This window comes from Felis catus, chromosome A3 (genome assembly GCF_018350175.1).
Source record: "Felis catus isolate Fca126 chromosome A3, F.catus_Fca126_mat1.0, whole genome shotgun sequence".
Classification (NCBI taxonomy): Eukaryota; Metazoa; Chordata; class Mammalia; order Carnivora; family Felidae; genus Felis; species Felis catus.
The window spans coordinates 125,131,577-125,151,410 of record NC_058370.1 but is presented as its reverse complement, the minus strand read 5'-3'; the positions used below and the strand labels follow the sequence as shown (position 1 = coordinate 125,151,410).

The following is a 19,834-nucleotide window of genomic DNA, read 5'->3' as shown; positions in this document are numbered from 1 at the left end:
GAAGGGGAGAATAAATTCTCAATTCAATTTTATATGAAAATAATCTCAGATGAATAAAGAACTTATCTGGAATTAATGTAAAAAATAATATAAAAAAAGTTATAGAAGAGAGAGAGAAATAGTAGAAAGCATTGGAACTCCGGAGAGCAGAGATTTTTGCCCGTTTTGTTTACTGCTATATTTCCAGGATCTAAAGTAGCGCCTACCACATAGTAAGTGCTCAATAAATTTATTGAAAGGATGAATGAATGAATGAATGAATGAATGAATCTTTCCCTTCATCAGTTTTCTGGTTATATCTTTGTCATACTTTCTACTAGGAGTTTTTTCCTTAGTTATTATGATTTTTAATCTCTTTTCACTTTTTTGCATATTGAGGATAACTGTACATTACATTTACTGCAAATAGTTCCCCAAATTTGTCTTTTGCTTTTTCATTTATTTGAAGTATTCGCATACCACAAAACACAACTTATTTAGTTGAGATCAGTCATTTCTCCTTTATAACTTCTTCTGATTATTATCTACAGAAAATCATTCCCAATTCCAAATTGCTAATGCAGCTGAGACCACTGTCAGAGGTCTAGTCCAAGTTATTTCCACTGCAGGGCTGGTCCATCCTCTCCCAAGGGCTGGGGAGCTGCTCCAAAGGCATCTGATCCAGAGGGTTTCCTATCCCAACCAGACTCATCAAACCCCCAAAGCGCCCCTTCCAGTATACTCTTTTGCATAACCACACGGTGAGGTCATATGTTTAGGACACCATTGTTCCATCACCATGGAGATGACGAGATGTCAAAGCACTGGCAAGAAGCCTCCCATGCAGGATGAAGCCAAGGAAGAAGATGAAGAAAAGAGAGGAAGGACCTGCACATTAGCCAGAGGACTCAAAACATCCCAAGAAGCTCATGAGGTCATCCTCATTCACATAGTTTCCCAGGTGTCAGATCTGTTTCGAAAGCACATAACCTTCCAGTCCAGCCCAGCATGTAGCCACAGTCCACAGGCAGCACCTAAAACTCGGAAGGTGACGTTCCTGTCCCTTTAACCTCTGGGGCTCCCAAGATAACTCTGAGCTGGCTGATGGCCTCCTCTGGAATTCTCCACTTAGCTTTCCTGTTTTTCTTAGAATATACTCCCTTTTCCCGATCACTTCACTACATCATCCTTACCCTCCCTGCCCCCTCCAGATTCAAATCCTAATCTACTCCCCTCTGCTTCCAGAACAACCTCTCTAAGGCAGGAATCTGCTTGTCTTACTCATCTTCTAAAATTAATTCAGTGATTAACCATTGTCCTAGGGGAAAAAATCTAAATTCCTTAGGATGCTATTCAGACCCTTTCTAATCTGGCTCCTGCTATCTCCAGCCAACCTCTTACCACACCCTTCTTTGTACTCTGCCCCAACCATATTCTTCCTGGCTTTTGAAAATGCTGCTTTTTCCATCTAAATAACTACCTGTTACTGATACCACTGGGTTAGGCAGAGTCTTATGTATATTCTCAGGGTTAGGATTCAGAGAAATTAGGGTTCAGAGTGGTTAAACAATTTACCCATGGCCACAAAGGTTTTAAGTAGCAGAGCTGGGATTCAAACCTAGGTCCTTCCAACTCTGAAAGTCCTGGCCCTTTCACTGCCTAGGGTGACCTACCATCCCAGTCTGCTCAGAACTGTCTCCATCTTAACACTGAAAATCCTACGTCCCAGGAACCCCCTCATTCCATGGCAAACCAGGATAATTGATACCCTTCCCCTCCCCCCTCCATTCTGCTGCCTCTTCCTGTTAATGTCTGTTCATCTTTCACACGAGTTCTTCATCTGCCTCCTCAATGAACCCTTCCAAGATCATCCTGCACCCAGAGAAGTATGTTTCCTCTCTCTTGCCTCATTCCTGGGTCTGCCTCTATCCTGTCTACGTACTAGTCTCTCTTGCTAGAGGATGAGTTTCTGGCCATTGAAACCAAGGCTTTGTCACCTGTGTGGCCCCAGAGCATGATGAGGAATAGGGGCTCAATTAATATTTGTGCCACAACAGCACAAATCTGACAAAGGCTGCTGTGTGGGTAGCCAGGAGGCCACGATGCTTTGAGAGAGCTGTTTCCAAAAATAACTCTGCAGTTAAAAAATGTCCAAGTGGTCCTGTCTGGAATATGATGGTCAGCAAGTATGACCCAAGCATTTGCTCTACTTGGCTCTCATGGCCCCTGTTGGGTCTACAGGTGCAAATCTGACCCAAAACCTCTGCTGCTGGTTTAAGCCCTTTGGCACCCCCAACACCCTCCTTAACAATCTCTGGGGATTTTAGGTTTGGGACCCATTTACAAAGTTGTCCTGAGGAAGGAGGAGGGAGGGAGAGAGACATGCAGAATTCACAACCATCCAAATGGTGTCTGCTCTGGAGTGCTCACACTCAGCACCCACAGGAGGGAACTGCTTCTCCACCCCAAAACTACAAAAAATCTGTTCCACCCCAGCCCACTCTTGGAGAAGACCCATTGTCCAGCGAGAAGAATGAAGGTAGCTTCACTCTAGCCTGGATAGTCCAGCCCCGCTGAGCAGGCAGACATGAAAACTGGGAAGAAAAGAAGAAGGAAAGCTGCACTGTTGGTATAAGAAAGAGTTTAGATTCCGGTTGGTTCTGATTTATCCAAACATGTCTCACTGCTCTGATGTGCACCTTCGGGAATCAAAACTACTCGACACGTGTCAAAACATCTCCATCACTGCCCACCAGCCTCATGTGACATCTGTCTCCAAGCAGGAGGTGCTGATATTCAATCCCACCACTGCCTTCTCCTGCCTGCCTCTGCCCACCAGGAAAGCACTCCTGCCCTGGGACACCCTGCGCGGGCTTGAGGAAGTGATGGTGAATAATAATTTTAGCGCTTGGGAGAAATACAGAAGAGAAAGGTCAGAGATGAGAAGAGAAGAACCAATGGAAGAAGAAGAAACCAGTGCCCAGATAACTCAGGAGTGAGGCCCACAACTCAGTGGGCCATAACTAGAGGATACGACTAGTTATAAACCATAACTAGAGGATACGACTCATCCCTCAACATGCATAGCAATTAAGAGCCACAAATGTTTGTTAGCTCATATTGAGCTCTGCATCCCACTTTTGGGGTAGGAAGAGTCTTAATTATTAGTCCCATCAGGTAGATGGCAAATTCGAGGTGCAGAAAGGTTAAGCAACATACGGAGCTCACACTTAAACCCAACTCTTTACTCCAGATTTTATTACAGCAAGCCATCCTGTAGCCCTTTCTATGGCCCAGGATTGTTCTCATAGTCTCTCTCTTAATCATACTAATGAACCTGGCCTCTCCTCTTACCTCACCACTCATGGGCATCGCCTTCAGACCCAGACCTCTGTCTCCTTCACGCACTCCCAAACATCCCAAGAGGCACTTTTGTGAGAAGTGAGCATCATCTGATCCACTGCCAAGCCTCCCTAGGGAAACAGGTAGAAGTCAGGGAGATTCCACATGTCCTAATTGGACTTCTACAGTTCACTGTACCTACCTGAACAAGTATTCTGAATACCCACTCTGTTCCAGGTCTGGAGCTGGGGACCATGGAGGGCAAGCTCAAGGTCCAGACCCCACTTGAATCCCCTAGACCTTGGCCAGTTCTTGCCCACATGCCATCTGAACTCCAGCAATCCAGTGGGTTCAGTGGAACTTACCAGGAGGAAAATGTGGGAAAGTTCAGGCTTCTGGGAGAGCCCCAGAGGGAAGAAGGGGAATTCTGAGGTCAAACACAAGACAGGGTCAAAGGATTAAACGCGGTGCCCTGGTTGGCAGAAGATTTAGGTCTCCACTGGCCAAGGAAGTGGTTTGGGCATTTGTGATCATATTTCTTGTTCACACCACAAGACATAAACAACCATTCAGCAAGACAGACAGCCTCTCACCACATTTGGAAAGGCTTCTTTTCCCGTTGGTTTTTAAAAATTTTTAGACTGCATTGTGACTTTTAGTTCCTTTCAAAGAGTTTAAAGCAGATGGGCCTATGGACAGGACAATAGCCTCTTCTCTTTTTCTTTTTTTTTTAATATGAAATTTATTGTCAAATTGGTTTCCATACAACACCCAGTGATCATCCCAACAAGTGCCCTCCTCAATGCCCATCACCTCAAAAAGTTAAAAATAGATCTACCCTATAACCCAGCAATAGCACTGCTAAGAATTTACCCAAGGGATACAGGAGTGCCTCTTTTCTGTCAGGGTATTCTGGCAAAGAAACTTCTACAAGGACTCTTGATCACCTGTGGGGACCACGCTCCCTTATTGCCAGTACTCTGCCAATCCCACATCCCCCATATAAAGGCTTTCTTAGCAAAGCCAACACCCTAAGCCAGGTATAGGTATTGCAGAGTCGGTGGCTGCCACCAACTTGGGTACAGCCAATCTGTGACTGCCCAGTGCAAGGACCACTCTCATTTGGCAGGGAGCCACCCTCCTATCTGATCTCAGGATTTGGCTCACCATGGAAACAGCACTAAGCAAGCCTCATGGTCTCCAGCTTCCTCGGGTCAAAGAAATACAAATATACTTTGCTCTGGGGGAACTCTTTGCTCAAACAGAAGAGTTTGGTCATCTCAGGGTGTGAGAAGCTCACCAGGCTCCATTTCTTCCCCAGAGTCCTTTCCAAGGGAAGCCCAGAGGGTGGGGCTAGACTTTTCAGAAGTACTCTCAGGCTATCCTGTTTCCAGAGCCTGGAGAATGTCCTGCTCTTCTGGCCCTGCCCTGATCCTTGTCTGGTTTTTCTAGCTGCTGGGGATGGGAATATAAGGTCTGGGGCAATAGTGGCCTCCAATACACTTACTTCCAGACACTGCCTCTTGACGTGACTTCTGAGGCACGAGGGGCCCTGCAAGACTCCACAGCCCCCACCTGCTGCAGAGGTGACAAAGAATCTGCAAGGAAGGGGCTGTGGATTCGTGCACCAGCAAAGAGGAGTGTGGCATTTACTCGTTTCATAAAGGAAAGTGAGTGGTTTCTGAAAGTGGATTTTATTCACTAAAAAGAGGAAAACTCCAGAACAATGGGCCCATCAGAGGGGACCAAAATGGGATGCCAAAAACGTTGGAAGAACCTGGGATGAGTGAATATCACACTTTACTCAGGGGCTGTGCAGTGTGACCTGCAAGTGGGGACTTGGTGGCTATCCGATGAGTCAGGGAGGGCCTCTGGGCCCACTATTCGAAGAACAGTCACTGGCAACACATAGAGATCCAGCGAAGGCTGGCTCTGAAAGAAGATGGGATGGTGGAATTTTAAGGATTCCTTGAAAATCCCAATGCCTGCCTCTATTGGCCCTTTACTTATAAACAGAAAATGCCACCATAAGCAGTACGATTCTATGAGAGGTAACAAGACTGGACCCCAAACGCCCAGCAATCTTACCCTAAGTTGGCACTCAGTGGCAGTATTTCCTAACTCCCAGTCCCCGGAATTAAGATAAAAACCACTGATAATACCATCACACATTAAATATCCCTATGCTGCTTTTCCCTAGCAAATAATTTCTTTTTGGTGTTTAAGTGACTTAAAAATCTTCCACCAGAGCTTGCGAGAGGCAGTGACTACAGTGGAAAGTGCACAGAGCAGAGAAGAAGACTGGGCTCCAGACCAGCTGTGGCCCTCGAGCTGCCTGCCTTCAGCCCTTGCTTCTCCATTAGCTCTGCTCCAGTCAAGCCACAGGCTGAAGGACTCAAGCATGACTTCACACTCTTCATTCTGCGGGATGTTTCTTCAAGACTTGTCACAGGTGACTATTCACCTCTTCTTGACATACCTGTTATGGGTTGAACCGTGTCCTTCCCATTAGTATGTTGGAAGTCCTAACCCCCAGTCCCTCAGAATGTGACTATATTTGGAAATAGGGTGGTTGCAAAGGTAATTAGTTAAAATGAGGTCACAGTGGAATAGGGTGGGCCCTAACCCAATATGACTGGTGTCCTTATGAAAAGGGGAAATTTAGGGATAGGCATGCGCACAGGGAGGACACCATGTGGAGATGAAGGCAGAGATCAGGTGATGTTTCTACAAGCCAAAGAAGGCCAGAGATTGCCAGCAAACCACCAGCAGCCAGGGAAGAGGCATGGAATGAATTCTTCCTTCAACCTTTAGAAGGAAGCAACCAGACTTCTGGACTTCAGAACTGTGAGACAATAAAATACTTGTGCTGTGTAAGCCACCCAGCTTGTGGCACTTTGTTACAGCAGCTCTAGCAGACTTACACACAGTGCTTTCCCTCAATGGCCTCCGGCACCATAATCTCCTGGTTCTCCTTGCTTTACAAACCCTCCTCAGGACCCTTAGCTGACCCTGCTCATGCCTGGCTAATTTCTCTATATAGCTCAGCAACCCACCACCTTGTTTTCTCTGCCTATACTCTTCCTGCATGATTTTGAATAATCCCTCAGGGCTTTAGAAACCACATATATGCCCATTTTAAATCGACCTCTCCTAGACTTACAGCTGCAGCTACCTACTTGGCATCTCCCCGTGAATGCCCGACAAGCATCTCAAACCTAGCTCCAAAACCCGCACCCAAGCAGCTGAGCCACAGACTGGGTCGCCGGTCCCAGGGAGAGTAGCACATCTCAGCCAAGTCTCGGAAAAATTGAAGCTGTGCCCTGGAAGAAAGTCATATGTTCTCCTGGCATGTTGATGCTACAGGATTTGAGTCCCAGCAAGTGCTGGGTATTCAAGGTACAATGGAGAACACGACAAATACTACTCCTGTCTTCTTGGAGTTCTTGGAGCCCTAACTGATGCTTCCCCCACAGTATTTCCACCAGCCTATGAAAACAAATTATACAGCATGACTGGCAGACAATCTCTCAGCATTACTAATATATAGGTCTAAATCTGCATGTAAAGGACAGTACCTCTTACTTTTATGTTTCAAAGCTAATAAACCAGGACTTGGGGTAAGGGAGCACATAAAGCATTGCCAATATGTATGGGTGCTATTGGGGACTGTGGGTCAAAGTGGAAAATAGAGGGTAGGTTTACTGAGCAGATTGAATCAAGATAATTAGCATATTCATTGTTTGTACTTGTATAGACATATTCTTCCAAAGTGTATCAGTATTAATCCAAAGTTAGATCAGAATTCAAATTTTGCACAGTGGGCACAGAAATGACTTAATGTGCTATTTTTTTTTCCTAATGTGGAAACAAGCCAGCAGACTACATTCAATAACAAAGAAAATCAGCATCGTCAAGTGTGCACATTTGCAAAGTATAACACTTCCAATTCTTTTCATGTCATAGAAGCGGAGGCTTGATCGCCCTCCTCCGATGCTTAGGAAGCAACCCTCAGACCCACATCAAGTGGCACAATGGCTGTCCCAAACTGCAGCTTTTCAAATGCATGCTCGGCTGTCCTTTATATGAACCACCCTCCCACCAGTCCCAGTGAATTCTACTCTGAGATCTTCGGTATCTCAGAACCTCCTCCTGTCATCCCAGGTCTGCCATCACATAAGTCCTGGCTTGGCCTTTTGTCTCTGCCACTTGGCATGATGTCACCAGAAGACCACATCATCTGAGCCCTCGGGGTCACCCAGAGCTCTGAGAGTCCCCAGGGCACACGCCACAGGTGCCCAGGTTTCTGAAGGAGTAATTATGAGCAGGTGGTTGAACCCAATGTAACTGATGAAGGGCAGTCCAGAACCCCAGGGCTTTGGCTGAGAATGCCCCACATGAGTTCCAGGGCACCAGTGACATGCCTGTATCCACTCATTGAATTGGGGTGCAAGTAGTGGCAAAGAGACCATGCATAGCAAGTGCCCACCCCCAAAAAGGGCCCACAGAAGCTTCTCTGACAACAGCAAACCCCTGGCATCTGGGCTGGGCCCACAGTGCTGAGTTTCTCCTTCCTTGGTGCCTCCTCCACTTTCTACCCTGTTCCAGGGGACTAGCCCAAGGGGCCACATGCTAAAGAGCAGCAGGAAGGGCCAGAAGAAGGGATATCACAGCAAGAATAAAGCCAGCCATCAGCCAGCCTGCTTCTCCAGCCCCATCCCCTCTGTGCCATGCTGTCAACTGTAACTCACGGGCTTGTATGGTGCACTTGAGTCCTGCTCTCTGACTGGAAGCCTCTCTCAGGCTGCAGTGTTCCTCCACAATTAGAGCGCACCTTGACTTCTCCATGAGGCCACTGCTTGCACCAGTGGGCAGGAAACATCTCACCCAGAAAATAAATACAGGGGGACTTCTGGCTTGGGGCCCACTTGGGGTCTGCTTAAAACCAGGTGGAGGGGAAATCTTGGCACCTAAGTCTCCATTGGGCACTCTTGGGATGCTGGAATCAGGGCCAGATGGATTAAATTACCCTTGAAATATGAGCAAGATTGCAGCCTGGGCCAGGAGGGAGGACACAGGCATTTGGGGGTGGGAGTGCTCAGGCCATGTGGGGCTGGGCACAACCATGGGACAGAACATGTGGTGACAAAGCTCCCAGCTTTGCCAGGTTTGGAGAGTTAGCTTGGGGCTCTGGACCAGAGAGGCAGAGGCATGAGTAGCAGGAAGGGGCAGCACCTGAAATGGGCTCAGAGCATCTCAATGTTTCTGCTGCTCAGGCTATAGCATCTCCACCAGGTTCTGCCGACAGGTCAGCTTGTAAGGAATGTGAAGCATGATAGAACTTTCCAGTTACCTCCAAAAGATGTTTTTCCACGCTGGGACCATGTCCAAGCTAAGCCTTTCACTACTACTGACTCTGGGATTGATGGCAGGAGTTTAATCTCTGTGCAACGGAAAGGAGAAAGGCCATCTCCCGAATGGGAAGGAGGAGATATTTCATGGATCTGGGTCTGATGCATGACAGTCCAGGAGGCCAAATAGAAGAACATGAGCCAAGGGTCAAGAGGCAAGGAAGGCAGGTGAGTCCAGGTGCCTGGCACAGAGCCCTTAGCCAGAAGGTAGACACACATGCATGGAAAGGGGCAGTGGCAAGGGCAGCTGCAGGAGATCCCAAGGAAGGCGCTGGTCCTCACCTAGAGGACAGCTGGCAAGCTGTCCTTCCTCTGGGACCTAGCACCTTGCATTCCCCACTTGTATTTTCCCCTTTCACTCCATTTCTGTGTCTACCCACCAGACTTCCTGATATGTGTGCATCTCTGGGAGATACAGACAGGAAGCAGAGGTGGTATTCAGTAAGAGAGGATTGAGTGAATAACTAAATGAAATGGGAAATCACCAGCTGCATCTCAGAGCTGAGGCCTGAAGCATTTCAAACCAGAGTGCAGGTTCTCAGAGGCCTGCACCACCACCCCCTCGCTAGTAATTCCCGCCCCCCTCCCCAGCTTCTACCTCTCTGGCAGAGCTCAATCTCGCAGAGATCTCAGAAGCTGAAGTAGCACAGCCTCTGCTGGCCAGATGGATGGACCTGTGCCCTGACTTCCCGACAAGAGGGTAGCCCACTGAACATTTCCTTCTCTGCTTCCTTCCTCGGTGACCTCATCCTTCCTTGCAGCTTTAAATGCCATCTCTGAGGGCTGATGAGTTGTGAATATCTATCCCCTGCCTGGTCCTCTTTGCTGAAATCCAGACCCAAAAACCAGCTGTCTACATAGGCATCCAGAAATCTTATAGGCATCTCAAACTGAACATGCCCCTGGCCAACCTTCTGCCTGTCCAACTACATTGTGCGCTCAAAGCCTTCCCCCCTCAGTAATCAGCAATGCCACTCTTCTAGCTGTCAAACTACAATGGTGACTTTTATGTGTCAGCTTGACTGGGCCAGAGTGCCCAGACATATGGTCAAATGCTGTTTTGGATATTTCTGGGAGGGTGTGTTTTGGGTGAGATTAACATTTAAATCAGTGGACTTTGAGTGAAGCAGAGCACCCTCTATAATGTGGGTGAGCTTCATCCAAACAGTTGAAGGCCTGAATAGAAAAAAGACTGGCTTACCACAAGCAAGAGGGAACTATGCAGGTAGATGGAGTTCAGACTTGAACTGCAGCATCGCTCTTCCCTGGGTCTTCAGCCTGATGGCTTACCGTGCGTTTTTCAGACTTGCCAGCCTCCATAACCCCATGAGCCAGTTCTTTCACATCTTATTGGCTCTGTTTCTCAGTACAGCCCTGAATAATACGCAAGCCAAAACTCCTGGAGTCATCCTTGACGCCTCTCTCCCATACCCAACATCTAATCTGACAACAAATGGTACCAGCTCAGCCTCCAAATTATGTCCAGACTGACAGCTTCCCACCACTTCCACTACTGATCATCCTGAATGAGCCACCATCATCTCCCACCTGAATTACCCCAATTGCTTCTGCCAAAGCAGAGGTCTGACGAAAACGAGGTCAGATCATGTCACCCCTCTACTCAGAAGCTTCCATTTAATTCATTCAAAGCTAACATCCTTACATAGTCCTAAATAATCCGTATCCCACCCCACTGCACCCCTATTATTATTACCTCTCTGAGTTCACTTTCTGCCTTGAGGCCTGGGCACCTGCTGTTCTCTCTGGGATGCTCTTTCCTCAGAGATCTTGGTGGCTCACTCACTTCCTTTGGATCTTTACTCAAATGTCAGCCTTGCAGTGAGGCTGTCTTTGGCCATCCCATCTAAAATTGAACCCTATACACATACCCAACAAGTTTGTTTTATTTCCCATCATGGTCCACATCAATATTTAATAGACTGTACATGCTGCTCATGTATAGTATAGTAGTATTATAGCATAATGTATAATCACAGGATTATTCCCTCAACTAAAATATGGCACCCATGGAGGACAGGAAGCTTTGTCTCTGTTGCTTACTTCTCTATTCCCAGGGCCTACTCAGAGCCCACTTCTACTCCTCAGACCAGCATTTCAGTTTCTGAACCTGTGGGAGCCACATTTGTCTCCTCTCAAGCCACAGAGCAGAGGCGAGCTCCAGGGCTGAACTGAGCCTTCCCCTCTGACTCTTGTGTTTGGCTATGTGCCCAATCAAAGTTCCAAGTGTCCCATGCACTACTAATTAATGTCTTGGGGAAAAAAACCATCACCAGACCTCCTTCCTAATCTCTGGAACATTCTGAACACTCAACTGGCATCCTTGAACACTGTCAGACCTTGATGGGTCTGACATTCACTAGCCACATGTGGGTATATTTACTCTTTAAGCCTTCCCTCATCAGGCCCTGAATGAGCAGCCTGGCCCTCCAAACCCCCAGTTCCCAGGGGAATTGCTCCTGGGGCTTTCGTTCTCTTTTGTGCAATCGTTGCACAAACATTGTGCAATTGTGGTGAGGGACTGGGTCTTCCCTCACAGGCATTTTATGTGGGGGAAAAAGAAAACTCCTTTTCTGAAGCTTAGAGGTGATTTTATTTTTAAATAACTTTATTCTCTGATACAGGAGACACAGAGATACCCCAAGACAGAAGAAAACAAACAGGACCTGAAAGAAACACACAGACAGGATTTCAATTGATTTAAAACCAAAGTCTAAATTGTTCCATTTTATTCTGTGCTGATTATTGATTTTTTTTTTCTGTGCCTGCTCTGTTGCCATGATAACCTGTCAACAAACAAGTGATGGGGAGGGACAAGTGATGGGAATGGGCTCACGGGCCAAGGCTCAGCCCTCGGGCCAAGAAGAGATGATCCTGCTGCCCAACCATGACACCCACACCTGCTCTATGGGCCGTGTGAGTCATGAACACAGACACCAGCTTTCTGTCTGGACTCTGGACATTCTCTGTGTCCTCCTGCAGGACCCTCTCAGCTTACAGTGGGGCAGCTGCCACTGGGGAGAGGATGCTGTAAGCACAGGTACCAAAACCTGGACTTTGGCTAACTCTCTCTCATGTCCTCATTTTCTTTCTGGAATTGTGAGAGTGCCCAGCCCTGGGCTGGCCTGGCTGTCACTCAGAACGTGTTTGATGAATGAACTGTAATTGCTGCTAACACTTCCAGGCCCTTGGAATCTGTCAGATGTTTACATGTCATAACACATTTAATCTTCACAGCAATGCGATAGATGGTGTTATTATCTCCATTTTACAAATGTGGAAAAGAGGCACAGAGGGCTAAGTAATAGCCCCAGGGTACACAGCTAGTGGGTGGACTGGGATTTGAACACAGGCAGTCCAAATCTGGAGACTGAGCTCCATCCATGCTGGCACAGTGACATGGATGGCTCACCAACAGCTGAAGACATTAGTCTCCTATTCCCATATGTCCTGTGAAAAACTTGCTGGGCTCCAGCCCCAGGGCCTTCTGGTTTTCAAACCCCCAGTCCTATGTGTTGAATCCTCCCTCTGACTGGCATCATCATGCTCTCAGACTTTCGCTTCCCCTCGTTTCAGTTCCAATGGCCCATCCTCAAGAGGCCTCCTTAACCTGTTCTAGAAGTTTCCACTCTATCTGGCCACCTACTAGATTGTTATTGTCTACTTACTATCTCGTGTTTTCTTTATTGCAATCATCACTATCTGAGATGATCTTGCTTATTCGCTTGCCTACATATTGTCTATGCCCGTTCAATGTTTCAATAAACTAAGACTCTTCTGCATAACTCAGTGCAATATCCAGTACCAGTATCTAATTTTATTGAATGCACGAATTAATGATTGCACAAAAGAGAACAAAAGCCCCAGGAGCAGGGCTCTGGCCTTCTAGGAGCACACAGAGTAGTGGGCAGTAAGGCGGGAGATCAGAATCCATACTGTGGCTTATTGCAGTGGGGGGGGAGGGCTCTTTGTACCCCACACACAGCCTCAGCCTCCCGGCCCCAAATCATATGTTTGCTCTGGGGCTGTAGAGTGACACCCTGGATCTGCACTGACCAGTCCATTCACTAGCCACATGTGGGCAGGGAGCACTAGAATCATGGCTCCTGTAATTGCGAAGCTGGATTTCTAATTTTATTTCATTTTCATTAATATAAAATTAAAAACTGATCCTGGAGTCAGTTTTCAGAAAACTTTTAAGTATGTTTGGAACAATTTGGGTATGTGAACTTACTTTTTCAACACTCAATTTTATGAACTCTAAATATAGATCAAGTATTGCCAAGGAAAATTTAGCATCTGAATTGAAATGTGCTCTAAGTGTAAAATACACACTGGATTTTGAAGACCAAATGCAAAGAAAGAATGTAAAGTATCTTGTTAATGTTTTTGTATGAATTACATGTCGATATGATAATATTTTAGATATACTGGGTTAAATAAAATGTTATTAAAATTAATTTCACCTGTTTCTTTTTACTTTTTAATGGGGCTACTAGAAAATTTTAAATTACATACATAATTTGTATTACAAATGTGTATGTGGCTCCCATTTTATTTCTACTGGATGGGGCTGCTGTCCAATAGAAATGAGCTTCTGACTTAAAAATAGGCCCAGTTCAAGTTTTAGCAGGAGCAAAACTGTAGAATTGTTAGAGGGAAGATCCTTTCATGTATCTGTTTTGTCTCCAGGATAGTGGGGAGAAAGCCAGGAACCCTAAGTGCAGTGGGGCATCCTTGGCCAAGAACCACCCTGTAGACACAACCTATGAGAACAAACTGACCAGAACAAAACTCAAAGTCCCTCAGGATCAGGTCAAGGGTCCCACTGTCTCTCACAAGCAGATTGTTTCATTTCTTCTCCTGCAGAGAAATATTCTTCCCCGCTGCAATACAGCATGCTGTATTTCTTATTTAGTTAAAAGACATTCTCAAATTAATCTAGCTGTGTGAAAATGGGCTTCCTCCCACACCCAGGAGGTCGATGGAGTAAGTCTGACAGCTTCCCCAAAAGTACCATCTAAAGCCCAAGAAGAAGATGCCAGCCTTTTCCGTTGGAGCTTCAGTCCTAAGTGGGGAGACTCAGTAACAAGTTCCTCCCAAACAGCAACGGATGGGTGACATTCCTCTAGCATTCTGCCAGCTCAGGACCTATGGGAATCAGGGAAAGCAGCCACCAACCCATTAGGAATATCTGATACTTGGATTAGGTGATGAGAAAGCCAAGTCACTGTACAAACAGACTGAAGCTCCTATTATACAACGAAGCTCTGAAAAAAATTAGCCTTGCAAAAGAAAAAGTAAAAAAACAAAACAACAGCAACAACAACAACAACAACAATAAAAACCTAAAGTGAAATTCTTATGGAAAAAGCCAGAAAAGAGGCTGGCTGGCGAGACAAGAGGGGTCCAGAGCCTGGGAAACCTTTATGGCATCTCTTGGACAATAAATTTTGCTGAGGAAAGGCTGCTGGTAAGCAAATCATAGCCCCTTGTTTTCAAGTTGTTGACATTTTAAAAGGAGTTAAGCCTCACACAGCAGGGAAAGAGTTAACAGACTTCAATGGGTCTATTATGAGTCTCTCTTTACAGAATGAATGAACTAAGTTCACCTCAGTTTGGAACTCTCCACCTTCACTCCCCTCTGCAACCAAAAAAAAGGTAATGTTTGAATGAAAGATCTCCTTCATCCCAGGGAAGCTTGCTTTCCAGCTGTCCCACCCACAGAGGCCGGGTGTTCAATGCTGTAGTGATGGCCCTTCCTATGGAAAGGAGAGATCCTGAGGAAGACACCTGGCCTGAGTCAGGGCAAGGAGAGTTCCCCCAACTCAAAAGGCTGCCTGGGAACCAATGTTAGGGATGAGACCACTGTCACTGGGGACCCATGGCAGTCTGGGCTTGGGATTTCTCTTTGCAAATTAATATCTACGGTAGGCAGAATAATGTCATCCCAAAGATGCCCAGGTCCTAATTCCTAGAACACTGAAACAGGGAGAATAGCCTGGATTATCCAGGTGGGCCCAGTGTGATCACAAAGGCCCTTAACATGGAACAGGGAGGCAGATGAGTCGGTACCAGAGTCTGATCTGCTGGCTTTGCAGAAGGAGGAAGGCGCCAGGAGCCAGGGAATCTGGGCAGCCTCCTGACACTGGACAAGGTAAGGAAGCAGATCCTCCCCGAGAGCCTCCCAAAGGAACACAGCCCTGCCAATGCCTGGATTTCAGCCCAGTGAGACCCAGTTTGGACTTCCGCACTCTAGAGCTGTAAGATAACAAGGTTACAAGGTCCCGACCACCGAGTTTGTGGTAATTTGTCACAGCAGCAATAGGAAACTTAACAACAGCTTTCCTTCCTAAGACATCCCCCAATGCCCACCTTCCTCCTTGAACAGATTATGGAAGATGAGGAAGAGTTCCTCTGCATGAAGAAAACACCTGTTGAGAGGTTTGGTTAAACATCAAATGTATTTTTTTTCCTTGAGGGTCTCTCCTTACTCGCCCTGGAGTCCTGTTCTTAAAAGCCAGTAACAGCCACAGTAGCCTGTGTGGTCCCAGCTCTGACCATTCAGCATTATGCCCCCAACCTCTTCCTATGCCTTTCATCTCAAGGTCACCTCCCACCTGTGAAGCGGAGGCTCAAAGAGGAAACCTACTGCGATTCTATTTTCTCTACTGCAGTGGAGAAAGCCAAGGGCCAGTCTCTCCACATGGGCCCTTGAGAACATTCACTCCCCTCCTTGTTCTACAGATGAGGCTATAAGGCCCAGAAATGGCAGAAACGTCTTCAAGGTCCCACAGCCCATTAATGGCAAGACGAGTTAAAACCCAGGGCCCCTGACTCCCAGGCCAAGGCCTCATGTTCCCCTGTTAAGTTTTCAAGCTTTCTTCACACAGAAGATTTCCGGAACCCTCTGAGCTCCACTGCAAGAGGAGCTATTCACAAGGCAAATGTTTCCTTTTCCCTGCGCATTTGGCTTCTGGTATCCTCCTCGGCCTGCTCACCCTTCCCTCAGAGCTCCCTCCGCTAAGGGTCTGTCACACTCTCAGCCCTCACCCCATAGTTCAGGGGCCTGACACTGTCTTCACTTAAGCAGGCAGCCCAAAAGGCTTAGAACACATTAGATCCTGGCAAGAAAGAGCTGTTGTAACCACGGCCTTCAGTGTGAGGTCAGGTGCCTGGCCTCCTGTCTCCCACCTCACAACCAGGTCCAGCAGGGCCCTAAGCTCTTGGTGCCCTTAGACTCTGACCCCTTTCGGATTCCTGGTTAGGACTGTGCAAACCCTGCCTCGCTTCCCGTGCCAGCGGGGCTCTGTCCATCTCCCATAAATTTCCTTTAAACATCATCACATCATCAGAGGCCTCAAGAGGCCCATCCCATCCCCTGCAGATGGAAGGTTCCTGTCTGCAGCCTGAACTAGGGGGCAAAGCTCATTCTTTTCCAAAACTGAACCCACCTTAGGGCAAGTGTGGCAGTAATCCTTTAAAACCACCCAAACTTGCCTAAGGCAGGGCTGTTTCCTCTACCTCTAAGCCCATGGGGCAGGAACCATCTCCCAGCTAGCCTTCCCCCTTCCAGCTTCAATGCCTGGCCCTTTGTGTCCAGCAGTTGAGCATTTGACCTTGACTGTTGCCCAGAGTTCCTCAGACAAAAGTATTCAAGCTATTTGCATTTGGCCTTCCCTTTGCCTTGCTCCCCACCAAGGCTGCTCCCCCTTCCTCTTAATTATGCAGTAACGAACAACTGTGCTAACCGAAATTGGGGCGGCTACTTGCCTCTAAAAGTCCATAATTAGCCCCACGGGAACAACAAATACTTGCAGAACTCCCCCACCTCCCCTCGGCTGCCGCTGGAAGAGGGCCGGCCGTCTCTCCAAGCCCAGCATTTCGGGTCCAATCTGGAATGCATATGTTTCCCCTCAATCATTCACTCCATCAAACGAAGGGCAGGCCAGAGGGGGCGGGGAGGCCGCTAGACTTCTCTGAGTCTCCGTTCGCATGAGCGTCCTCATTATAAAGGGATGTTGTGTTCGCAGGTAACCAACAGCCCCCTGCGCATCTGGGAACACTTTGAGTGATTGCTGGGGAGAGAAGAAATTTGGGTCATAACTAATGATCAACATCCCCTTTTAATCAAATGAAGCCGTCATAATGTGTCTATCCTCCAGGGGAACAAGGCCCTTTCACCTCCAGGAGGTCTGCAGTAGCATTAACCTCTTCGGGTAAAACTTGCCCAGGTAGGAGGGAAGAGAGGGAGATGTCAGGTACTGAGCACCTACTGTGTACCAGCCCCTGCGCTGAGCAGCCTCACGTGTGCACCTCATGTCACCTTGGACCTGCATCAGATCAAGGTCCTTTGTCTTGTGGGCTCGTCAAAGCCCAGATTGCGGGGCCCCACGCAGAGTTCACATTCAGTAAGTCTGGGACAGAATCTGAGTATTTGCATAGGTGACAAGTTCCCGTGTGATGCTACTGATCCTGCCAGCTCCGGGCCCACACCTTTTGAGGATTAAAATACCACTATTTATCGTGTTCAATGTGCAATACCCTTGACAAATACCAGGTAATCGAATCCTCATAAAAACGTGATGTGCTGTTGTCCCCATTTTGCAGAAGACGAAAATGAGCAAGCACTCGCCTAGAGCCCTGTGACCACACAGTTGGTGAGGAGCAGCTATGACTCAGAGCCCAGGTCCATCTGGTGTCAGAGTCCTGGCCCAGCAACAGCAGCAAGGGAGACGCAGGCCAGGCGCTGAAGGGTTCAGAGAGGATGAGCACATCTCTTCCTGGGGAATCAAGCAGACGGTGGTCCTTGCACACCCTCACAGTGTGGCCGGGACTTGGGGGCCTTTTGTCCACGTGGATGCCAGGACTGCTTTACTGTCCACACATGGACACTGCAGCCCTGAATCCTTCAGTAAACAGCTCTCAGTCTTCCGTCCGATTCCCCCTGCTCAGAGTGGTTGTCCTCACACCTCTGTGTTCCCAGATTCCCAAACAAGACTCTCAGCCACATTGCCCACCAAGATAGAACCTTGCCTCACAATTGGAACTTACGAGAGTCCACTTGGAACAAGGTGCTCTGGCAGGGGGGTGGAGGGGGCGTGCCGGACTAAGGTGGCCATCACACGGAGCTCCTGCTGTGTCCGGCCATTGTGCTACGTGCCTGCTGGGTGCTCACTCGATCCTCACTGCAGCCCTGTGAGTGAGGCGTGCCATTATTAGCACCTTTTACAGGGAAGATACCCAGGTACAGAAAGATGAAGTCACCTGCCCAGTGTTGCACAGCTAGTAAGGCACAGAGCCAGGCCCCAGAGCCCACGCTTGCGAGCGTGCTGTCTCGGCAGAAGGAAAGAGGGGGAAGGAATGGTCACTTCCTTGATCCTTGCCCTCACAGAGGCCCAGCCCAGCCAGGGGCACTGGGAGCTGGTTGTAGTTGTTATAGGTGCTGTTGTCAGGTTGTCATTGTACCTACGGTTGCCATAGGTACTGTTGTTGCCACTGTAGTTACAGCTGCTGACACTGTGGCTGTGGTTGTCACGGCAGCATCGCACTGTCAGCCTCAGTATTGAGATCATCATGGTCACGGCAGTAACAGGAAAACAGCTGCCGTTTGTGGGGCACCTTGGCAAGGCAGGGGACGGGACGCACCGTGGGTAGGACTGCAAACCCCAGAGGCAGGCTGAGCTCCGATCTGACGCCATCTGCCAAGTTGTACGCCCAGAGGCAAATCCCTCAACCTCTCAGGCTCCGTTCTCACAGGGCTGAAAATACCACCTACCTCATGCACTTCTGGGGAAGATTAAAGAGAGACTCCATGTCAGACACTTAGTGCAGTGCCAGGGACACAGAAAATTCTCCTTGGGTGTCGTTCAGTAGGAGGGTGATGGCCACGGCGATACGCGAGAGCACTGGCCATCCGCAAGGACGCAGGGGGATGCGGGCACAGGGTTAAAGTCAGGAAAGGCTCAGAGGAGACCATACAGAGGGCAGCTTCCTCTTGTGAAGGATCTGCCAAGGATTCAGGGAATAGGGAAAATGTGAAGAGGACCTCCTAGTAGGGTGCGACACCTTGGAGAGGGACCACCTAGACTGTCGGGACAAGATTGTGGAAGACCAGGTGCAGGCCACCAAAGTGGGCCGGTGTCTTCCCACTGCTCAGCTTGTCCCAGAGCACCACCACCAGCACCACCCCACCCCCCCCACCCCCGGGCTGCTTGTCCCTTTGCCCTCCGGAGCCTCAGATCAGCCAACCTCCCCTGGGCACTGATGTAGCTCTGTGCCCTCCCTGCCCCTGATATCATTCTCCCGCATCTCTTCAAATGTTCCTCCAACCCCTTCCCCCACCCCCGCCTCTGCAAATCGCTGAAGACCTTCTCACAGTCCCCTGGTGTTCCTTTATGGTTTCTTTGGGAGGACACAGGCAAGACAGGTCACCTGGTTTAGAGGTTGCCAGTTAGGCTTACTCTAACATGTTTCCTGTTTCCTGCTGGTTTTGCACCAACCTCTTCCCTACTCTCAGTCCTGTGGCCATGCCAAGGGCCCTTACTGTTCTCTAAGAAAGAGAGCAAGATAACTCAACCAACTTTATTAATGCAAGGCCCGAGGGGCACTGGCTCAGCCCATGGGCACAGCTGTGATGGGACGGGCTCCTGGCACTACCTTTGGAAGCCGATCAGCCTTCCTTCCACACAATCTTCATGCACTCAGGGGCTTGATCCATCATGTGCAAGTCACTGTCGGAGAGACCAGAAGAGTCCCCACCCTCCAAGAGCTAGAGTCCATGAGCAGCAGCGAGGCAGGTCCTCAGACAAGTACACTTATTTGAATGTAGTAAGTGCCATAAGCTGGGAAAGAAACTAACATGCTGAGTGCGCCTGCCAAGTGCAAATGTCGCACCAATAGTTTTCATCTAAATTACCTCATGAACCCACACAGCAAACTTGTGAAGTTGGTATGTATGTCTCTGTTGTAGAGATGAGGAAAGTGAAAATCAGACACATTCAGCAAATCTCCTGAGGTCACAGAGCAAGCTTCAAACCCAGGGCTATGTGACTCTTCCCAATACCCCAGCTGCCTCTCCATAA

At 48.2% G+C, this 19,834-nt stretch overlaps 1 long non-coding RNA gene across 1 annotated transcript; it reads left to right on the top strand.

Moving 5' to 3' along the window:
• Positions 1 to 716: 716 nt before the first annotated feature.
• LOC123384599 lies at positions 717 to 6,947 on the top strand. Its single transcript, XR_006595938.1, has 3 exons — positions 717 to 1,027; positions 5,570 to 5,773; positions 5,987 to 6,947. It is a non-coding gene; the product is annotated as an uncharacterized LOC123384599 (long non-coding RNA).
• Positions 6,948 to 19,834: the final 12,887 nt, after the last annotated feature.